The sequence below is a fragment of the Piliocolobus tephrosceles genome, chromosome X (genome assembly GCF_002776525.5).
Source record: "Piliocolobus tephrosceles isolate RC106 chromosome X, ASM277652v3, whole genome shotgun sequence".
Lineage (NCBI taxonomy): Eukaryota > Metazoa > Chordata > Mammalia > Primates > Cercopithecidae > Piliocolobus > Piliocolobus tephrosceles.
In genome coordinates, this window is record NC_045455.1 from 58,536,853 (window position 1) to 58,544,770 (window position 7,918).

Genomic DNA, 7,918 nt, shown 5'->3' on the forward strand with positions numbered 1-7,918 from the left:
TATATTCATACTTTGTAAAAAAGAAATGTGCTAAGAGGTGTATAAATATAGGAAGCATTCCCCTGGTCATTTATTTCTATTTTTAGTTTCTACTTAGATTTTCCACCTTCTGGCTTCTTAATTGTTTATCTTCTATCCATTTCAGTTTCTTTCTTAGTCACTGTATCTGTTAAATGAATTATAGGACTTTAAAAACTGATTAATATGAATAATCCTACCACCTTTTACTTAATATCTAACATATAACCCTAATTAAAATATGTTGTTTCTTAAAAGCTGCTCAACTCACATAATTTGTTGTAGGGCTATAACAGTAACTATTCCCTGTGGTGAAAATGGCTTGAATTATTTCTAATAAATTTTTCTGTCTTAGATGTAATAATTTGTATAAAGAAAGCCTTTCTTTTCATGAGATTATATGTGTGTATATATATATATATATATATATATACACACACACACATACAACTAATTTAATTATTACCCTTACTTAACTAAATTCATCTAGATCAAAGTGTATCTAATCTTCACTGTGTGATTACATGTACTAAACATTTTCAAATATCTTCCTGCTAGCGCCAACTTAGAAAAATTCAGAAAAGTTAAAAATTAATTTATTAATTTTAATTATACATATAATATATATAATGGAAACAATATAGAATATGGCTAATCTGCAGTTCTGATAATCTATGGGAAAATGGACTAGGAAGATGAATAAGCCAAACATCCACATAGTGAAAGAATAATTGTTTCTTTAAATATTTATTGACTACTTAATATGCACTAGTGATTGGAAAGGTAGCAGTGAACAAGGTTTAGATGACTGGCAAATATGGCACTGACTTGTACTAAACAATGGTGGAAAATCATTGGGGAACTGAGAATACAGTAAGTCAAAGGTATCAGTGAGAGTATTAAAAAGCAGATGATTATATTTCAAATATAAAAGGTACAATTTCCAGTGTACCTACGCCTTAATTATTTTTTGTCTTGGTCAACTCTCTTACAGTGGATTATAGAACAGCACTTTGGTGTCTCTTTTTCAAGTGTCAAGTGTAGACATTCCATTATGAAGATTACTTGAGAATCCCACTCCACTTTTCATTTGTTATATGTTTTTTTTTTTTTTCTGGTCAGTGTTTTCAAATTTGCTTCAGGCTTTATGATTATAATCCCTTAATTATTATCCTTACTTAACTGAATTCTTCTAGATCAAAGTGTATCAACTCTTCACTGTGTGATTACATGTATTAACATTTTCAAATATCTTCCTGCTAGCACCAACTTAGAAAACTTCAGGAAAGTCAATAATTAACATATTAATTTTTACACAAAACAATAATATTTTTCTAGTGTTTGTCTTCATATGAAGTAATGTTTTTCTCCATATAAGGTGTGCTAGAATACATGGGTGGATATTGTAAAATTAAAGTTAACAATTCTGGTTTATTCCAAATTTGGAGAAGATGAAATGCAGTGGGTTTAATAAAGAGAAATTATATTTGGTGGGGAAAAATAATCTTAAGTTTTAGAGAAGTAAATTAACCAAAAAGTGATCATCTTTGTAGGTGATATGGTACATTATTTAAAATTGTGGTACATGCTTTTTATATTGTTTATGTTTAACAATTTTGAGTGAGATATACAGAAAAATTTTTATGTTTATCATACTCAATTTGTACATTAAACACAGCCACCCTGCCTGTACACTCAAAGGAATAAAAAAGGCAGATTAGCAATGTTTACCTTAACCTTTTAACCCATAGTGTTTCTTACGTGCAAAATTATCAGATTCTAGGTGTTCAGGCAGAGTAGAAGGATAAATATTCACTTGGATCTTTTCTGTGTTTTTGACTAATATTTTCCTTTGAAAAGTATATGTGTATATGAAACTTCTAAAACAAATCCCACTTACTGGTTAATTTTTACAGTATTTTTCTTCAAAGAGCTTCTATCTTTAAAATTATTTGAAAATGCTTTTTGTCTGTCACACCATTAATCAGTGATGATTTACCCAACAACTTATATGTTATAGGTGATATTCTAATTTGATTTTCTAAAATTGTACCTTGTCAGTGCAAAAGTGAACAGATGCTTTGGTGGTGGTGCCTTTCACAATCAAGGTTATACACACATTTTTCACATAGCAAAAGAGTCTTTTCATTATGTCATTTTCAATATGTGGTTCTACAAAAAATATTTCTCCTATTTCCCTGCACACATTTACTTAATAATTTCTTTATTCTATGTAATAGCATAGTAAACATATGTCATTTATTTTATATTTCCAACGTTAGGAGTTAATGTTGGTACTATAATTAGAAACCAAATGACTTTCAGAAATAGTGCTCTATAGACTGTGGGAATACAGGAGACAGTTTGTTAGTGAGAAGAGAGAAACATGAGTGCAATGGCCTTCCCTGGCTTTGTCTTTCTTCCTGTAGCATGTGAGAAGTATGAAATCAGAAAAATTGAAAATTAAATTTACCTTCATATAATCACTGTATGCTTTCCCACACCAATTACGGGCCTAAATTACAAAGGTGGCGTTCTTATTATTCTGTATATGATTTTTACCTTAGTGGTGGAGAATCATTTCTGAAGTTCTTTGAAGAGTTTTCACTTCCACTAAGCTCATTCTTAGAAGTATTCCTGTCTTTCTCTCTCCCCCTTTCTCTGTTGTAAGATATATATTGTTAAGATATTTAAGATATTTCAAGTTAAACATGTAAATTTCAGTGAAACTTATAATATAGGAAACACTGTTAATCTGTGGAATATTTTGAGACGATTTTGCTTTAAAATGCCTTGGTGTGGTAGCCTTTTCTAGATATTTGCAATACTATTCTCTTTGTTAATGATTTATGTTTTCCAAATGTTTGCCTACTTGTTTGTTTTGCTGACTTACTTGCTTCTTTGTTTTAGCATGAAAGCTGTATCAATTAGTTTTGGTTAAGTTATGGTATAGTAATGAGTCAGTCTCAAAACTCAAAAACCTACAACTACAACTTCTTCAATTATATTTGATGTCTTTTGTGGGCTATCTGTGTTTTTTCATGTTGGGACCTAGGCACGTTCTCTACGGGGAATATCCTAAATCTCAAGGAAAAGGGAAAGGAAGGCATGGTGACGACACTTAAAACTTTGGTTGAAAGTAGTTCTCATCACTTCTGCTCACATTTCTTGGCCAAAGCAAGTCAGTTCCTATAAGCAAAATGAAGAAAAGGGAATAATTTGAAAAAATAATACAACTCCTCACAGAGGAATTTAAAATAAATGACACGGCCAGGTGCAGTGTTCCATGCCTGTAATCCCAGCACTTTGGTAGACAGAAGCAGAAAGATCATTTGAGCTCAGGAGCTCAAGACCAGCTGAGCAACATGATGAGACCCCATCTCTACAAAAAATGCAAAAATTAGCCAACAATAGTGGCAGCACCTGTAGTTCCACCTTCTCAGGAGTCTGAGGTAGGAGGAACACCTGAGCCCTGAGTCCGGGTGGCTGAGGCTGAAGTGAGTCAAGATTGCATCATGGCATTCCAGCCTGGGAGACAGAAAGAGACCCTGTCTCAAAATAAATAAATAAATAAATAAATAAATAAATAAATAAATAAATATTAATAAAATAAAATTACAAAGAAAAAAATGAAAAAATATAATTGCCCAAGACCTTTCTAAGAGTAACACCTTGCAGAAAATTTGCGGGATTGTACCTGTACTAAATGCTCCTCCTAAGGTTCTTTTCCTTGACAGAGAGTGATTCTATGGAATATTACTGTGGTTAAACAATTTGAATTTGTGCTTATTGATCTCAATCTCTTAATATATCTGCTCTTAGCTGGAAGGAAATACAGAACATCATTTCTTCTTTGGATGATTTCGGTGGGTGTCTTGGTCATTTTTTTTTTACAAAGTGTAAAACATCTGCCACTTCCTTCGCTGACAGCCTAACTCATTTATTTAATGGACTGTGATTGATTCAAAACATAGTTGCTGCCAATTATTCAGAATTTATATCATTGGACGTAAAGCTTGTTCCCGTGGCACTTGTTGAAGGTCATGTTATACCACTAAGCTAACTTTGGTTCATAATGCTTGTCAAAAATAAAAACTTACCTTCTTGGACTAGATTTCTTTTCACCACTCATAATTTGAAGTCAACTAAAACAGGGTTCCTAACATCTTCCCTGCTGAAATATGTCTCTGCAGGTGGTCTCTCTTTGAGCTACAATACACCTGCTTCAAGGAACTCCTCCATGTCTATTGATATTGGCTTCAGGTTTAAATCTGAACTTAAGATGTGTTTGTTGTCATTGCCACTTACCTGATTTTAACTAATTAACTCAGCAGGAGAGATAACGTTTTTAAGTTTAATGTCATTGCAAAGCACCTTGAGGTACCACAGCATGACAAGATGACATAAAAGTTAGTGTGTATACGCCTCCACCTTCTTTTCGAGTTAGGCACCCTGGTGGCTTAGACAAATGCATTGGTTGTTCAAATGGAAACTTGATACTAAAAGCCATGGGGAGAAAAAAGACTGAATTCTAATTTGATGTTTCCAGTCTGTTAGAAACATAAAGAAATGGGGGAAATCAGTTATAATTCCTATGGATCCTTGCAATCAGATAGAAACTACTGAGATGTGGAACAAATTCCTGAGACAAGTGCTTAATGATACTGTCATTCTTATCCCATCTCATCTCTTTTTATAAATACTATGGTATATTATTTTTAGCCAGCATTTGTATAACATTAACATTTTAAAACTTCTTTCACATAAATTATTCTTAAAGTTTCTGTAACTATGTTGTATTATTATTATCTCCATGTTATAAAAATAAATAGAATTCTAAAACTTGAATAAAATTATCCAAATGTTTAGAAATTATAAAGGAAAGTAGCATTGAGAATCAAACTCAGATATCTTCTTACCTAGTGTTGCTTATGTGGATTATTTTAACAATTAAAATTGTGTAATTTTATAAGAAGTGAATGGTCTAGGAAACAATATTATGTCTATAAAAATTACACTAGTGTAGATCTTGGTTGAAATATTATGGCCGGTGTGGTGGCTCATGCCTGTAATCCCAGCACTTTGGGAGGTCAGTGTGGGTGGATTGCTTGAGTCCAGGAATTTGAGACAAACCTGGGCAACATGGCAAACCCTGTCTCTACAAAAAATACAAAAATTTAGCCAGCTGTGGTGGTACATGCCGGTAGTCCCAGCTGCTCAAAGGACTGGGGTTGGGGAATAGATTGAGCCTGGGAGGTGGAGGTTACAGTGAGCGGAGACTGCACTCCAGTATGGGCAATAGAGCCAGACCTTGTCTAAAAAAAAAAGAAAATGAAGAAAGAAATATTTACTAGTGGCACCATAAAGAATAAACTAAGTTAAATCAAATACGTATTACATGTTGCTCTGGTTTATAAAAAAATTAGAATATATAGATATCCAAGCACTCATAATATGTATGGAATATTATTAGGAAATGAAACTTGTGCATCATGGTATACTTGGAAAAGACGTGTGATTTTAACTATCGGCTTATATTTACAAGAAACTCATTGAATTGTCCTATTGGATTATGATAGTGTTATGGGAAAATATGTTACAAATTCGTAGATAACAAACTCTTCCTATGTGTATATGAAATCAAATGAGAAAAGGCCAGTTTATTTTCACTTTTCCTATTTTTAGAAATGAAATAAAAAAAAAAAATCGAGTGTCTCAAAGGCCAGTTGTACATAAAGTACTTGATGATGGGGTATTAAAAGCCATGACACAGAAGAAGAATAGAATCCAGATTCCTCAAACTCTGGGGCAAATTGGAACATGCACATAAAATGTAGATAGAAACTAAGGTAGAACAGATATGAAAACCAACCACGTATAGGGCCAACAAAAAGACAGTTTCTAGTTAGGATTTAAGCTAACTTCAGGGTAGTCTATAGATTATATACTAGTATGATTAGAAGAATATCTAGGATAACATTTTGTAGTTAACTATTCAAAGAGAAAAGTGAAAAGTGGATTACTAGATTGGAAAAAAATCAAGATTTAAATGTCATACCTAAACCAAAATCAGGATTGATATGCCTTCCTTTTCGTTTTGTAATTTGGACCACTGAGAATGTCTTTTACTGCTAGATTTGATTTCCCTAAACATGATTTTAGAGACATTCAAGTTTTACCTGGATGTATATGTTAATCTGTTACTCATGGAATTAAAGTGTCATAAATGAAATCACCTAACTGATATTTTTCTGAAAAATATGAATCTTTTAATGAACAAATTAGAAAATACTTTTTTATATGTATTAGGTTGTTGGATTTTTAAATTGAGAATATTTTCAAAATAAAAGTAAGCTATGTGTAAGATAACTAATGCATTATATAGATTTAAATGTTCGGCTTGAATATATAGGTAGAATTTCCTTTAAAAGACTTGTTTAAATAATATAATGTACATATTTATATTCATGAATAATACATTCTAAAGGTCAGTAGTTGATTTATTTTTTGCTCTTCAAAATCAGAGAGAGATTTGAAGAAAGAATGAAAAATATATTGTTAGCAATCAGGCAATGTTTGTGGAAAATTTTTCCAATAAGGGTATAAAACTTCTTAGGGATATTTATGCAGTAATAGGTATATAATCATTTACTATTAGTAAGATGTGAAAAGACCAATTCTATATATGTTTTTTCAGGGGTTAACATGCCAAATAAGTGATTATGTCAGCAAGTGGTCAATTTAATTTGATCACCCAAAAGATATGGTGAAAACAGCCCACTCACTTTAGTCATCTTTGTGACTAAATTAACTATCAGCACTTAAAAACTATTATCTATCATTTGCTTAATGGGCACAGTCTGCCTAGTACAAGGCGACTCTAAGGAAAAAATCTACTCCACAGATATTAAGAAACTTTTAGTGAAGACCTGATGAATAAATAGATTTAGACAGATATAAAGAAGCTGCGAAAGGTTTCTTATCAAATAGAACAGAATACCTCACAAGGTCCCCCGAAAGAGTGTAGTATACTTTATAAATTCAGGAAGCGCAGTTTGGTCAAAGTATAGATTGGAGTATGAACAATCTATTTTAGAAAGAGAAGCTAAAGAAGAAACAAGTGTTACAGCATTCTTAGTTTCCTATTGGTGCATAACCAATTACTGCAAAATGAGTGGTTTAAACCACACTCATTTTTGCTATCACAGCTTCCATACGTCAGTCGAGGCAAAGGTCATTTGCTCAGGGTTTCTCTAGGCTAAAATCAAGGTGTAAGCCAGGGCTAGGCTATGATTTAGGGTTCTTTCGAGGTCATTTGGGTTATTGACAGAATTCAGTTCCCCAAACTCGTAATACTGATTTCCCAATTTTCTTGTTAAATATAATCTGGGGATTGCTTTCAGCTCCTACAGGCCATTTTCAGCTCCTAGCCATGTAATACTCTTATAGCTTGGGAACTTACTTCTTCAAAGCTAGCAGAAAACTCTTTCCCATCTGCTGATAACAGAAAAATCACAAATGGGACTATACCACTACTTTTCCCATATGATGTAACACAATCAAGAGAACCCTGATTCTATCATGTTCACAAAAACTCTTCACACTCAAGGAAAAGGTGTTACACAGAGCCTTTTTACTAGGGAAAGTTGAGGGTCATCTTAGAAATCTCCCATTGACCTCTATGCATAAAATTAATTAGAGCCCAACAAGACAAAGGAGCAAAACCTCTCAGAGCCTGCTGCAGTTGTAAGATGATTGTGAGTCTGGGCCGGGTGCGGTGGCTCATGCCTGTAATCCCAGCACCTTAGGAGGCTGAGGTGGGCGGATCATGAGGTCAGGAAATCGAGACCATCCTAGCTAACATTGTGAAACCCGTCTCTACTAAAAATACAAAAAATTA